Raw genomic sequence first — 2685 nt, forward strand, 5'->3', positions numbered from 1 at the left:
CAAAAGGAGGCGGGAGCTTCCTGTAACCGTGCATTCTGGGATATGTAGTTTTACGTCACGACATTTCATTTATAAGTAAAGCAGGCACAAGTTATTTCTGAACTACAACTCTTCAAAGGCCGCTCAGTTCGGTTACATAGCAACGAGCCGTGAGCCAATAGGAAGCCTCCACGCGTTCTCAGCTTCCTGGATGCTGCTCTCAGCTTCACGAAGGGTCAAACACCACCCGGTGGGCTTGTTGTCCGGTATATTAGGAACGTTTACAGTTTACCGTGTTATATAGTCTGTAAAATGTTCATGTCTTACTTTTATATTAGTTCCAGTTTATTATATTTCTTATAATAAAGTGTGTATTTGCAGCAGTCATTCAAAATTTAAGGTTGATCAAGGGAGAATAGGTTTAATTAAAATATTAATAATAACTTTAAAAATTAAAAATCATGTAAATAAACCATGCAATCATTCATTAAATAGTTAAGTCATGGTTCCTGGGCTTCATTATTGTCGTGCAGAGCCCATTTAACTCCAATTACACTTCCACAGCTTGTGGGACACCTTACAAACCTTCAGGCGACTGGGTGGTGATGACTGATATGTTATTGCTTAATGATTACTTTCCATTGATTCATTAGGGGTAAGGTGCTCATGGTCACTCTTTGGCAGGTATTTGTCTTTGGTATGGCTGACAGTTATATAATAACAGGTAAAACAACTTTTAGACAAATCTGAGTCGTTGGTGTTGAATGTGTTTTAAACACTACATCTACCTAGATGACCGGTCAGAGCAGGGCCGGCCCAAGCCTTTATGGGGCCCTAAGCAAAGTTTCACGTCAGCATCAGATGCTTCATCATCCTATAGGCTGCACTGTGTGTAATACACGCTACTGAATGTGTAATAGCATCTTGTTTGTATTAATGTTATTTTTTTAAAATAGAAAAATATATTTTATCATGGACTTTTGGTGTGTAGCAAATGCTAGTTATTAATGATAGCCCAGGCTAGCTGTCTACTGGAGGGAGACACAGAGACAGAAGGTTTGTGTTTTGATGGTACCTTATATTATGGACTTTGCAGACAATCAACATAGACATGAAACAAAGAATCAGAATGGCCATTTGAAGTAGTTATCAATTTCAACATTACATGGTTACAATTGATGTGATTGTGCCTTAAAATGTTATTCATTCAACTTCCCAAACTTTCCCAATGTCCACACAGCGGCCCGAAAGGGGCGGTGTGGAAATTGTCTGTGTGGAGAGGGACGTGGCAGAAGTAATGCAGGGGGGCAAAGGTTTGTGTAGGCTACAGGAGCTGCCTACCTGCCTGTTGGAAAGGGGACTCCTCAGGCTTGAGGTGGAAAAGTCTTTTCCCATATTGAGTTGAGATGAATTAATTGAGTCCAGGCTCTAGGCCTTATCAGTAGCTCGCCATCAAAACCTGGCCTGGATGAGACACATGGCCAGGGTTTCAGTTAGTGTGCACACAAATAACAGTAATTATTACTAGCTGCATTAAATACATTTTCCAATTCAATATCAAGAATCAAAAATCTTTTATTGTCATTATGCAAGGCCAATGAAACTTTGTTTAGCAGCTCCTGGCTTAAGGCACACAGCTAGACACATGGAATGAAAAAAGGCAAAGATTTCTAAATAAATATAAAATAGAATAAAGAATAAAAGCAGAAAAACTAACAGTGCAAATTAAAGGTTTTTAAAGTGACCAGTATGAATATATTGCAGCATATTAATGTTCAAAAGTACAGTCTGTCTGAGTACAGACTTATTGCTCAGTCTATGGGGGGGTGGGATGTGTAGGGGAAAGTGGGCTGATGGATTTCAGAGCTCTGGGGAAGAAGCTGTGTCTCAGTCTGTTAGTGTGAGTTCTGATGCTCCTGTACCTCTGTCCAGAGGGAAGAGGTACAAACAGCTGGTGTCCTGGGTGGGTGGGGTCTGCAGCTATACGACCAGCCCTCCTTTGAATCCGGCTGTGGGAGAAGGCTTCCCACAATCCCCTGTGCTGTCTTCACCACCCGGGCCAAGTCCTTCCTGTCCTGCAGTGCAGCTCCTGTACCACACTGCTGCACCCAGACAGAGGATGCTTTCCATTGTGGCTCTGTAGAGGTTTACATTAGATATCAATATATAACATCCATCAGTGTACATCAATAAACATGATATATAATTAAAAATAGATCACATACAATATTAATCAATATACATTAACAAAACTGTTGCATGCAGCCAATGTATATTGATACAATATGTACATTCTGTAATAATGAACTATATTATTTTACAAAAGGCATTAAAACAATGCTCTAATGCACAGTGCTAATATAGGACAACAACAAATTTAATCAATTTGCATTGATAAAGTTTCGGTCAAGTTGATTGTAACATTAAAAGAGTAACAGGACATTATTGGAGTTATGGACACTTCATTTAAGTTTGCATTATTTGAGAAACAAAGCTTATGTTAACCATGCTAACCGGCCCATTCAAATCAATAGGTCCAGCTAGGCTAGCGGTAGCATTACAATAGCTCGCGGCTAACAAGTCAATGCAAAACAAATGAAGCGGCTAATGCTAACGCTAACGTTAGCTTCGAACAAACAAACACTCACCGATTCCGCTCCGTAGCTGAACACAAAGCTCCTTTCGCTCCATAGTACGACGCGGTGG

Source organism: Parambassis ranga, chromosome 1 (genome assembly GCF_900634625.1).
Source record: "Parambassis ranga chromosome 1, fParRan2.1, whole genome shotgun sequence".
NCBI classification, from domain to species: domain Eukaryota; kingdom Metazoa; phylum Chordata; class Actinopteri; family Ambassidae; genus Parambassis; species Parambassis ranga.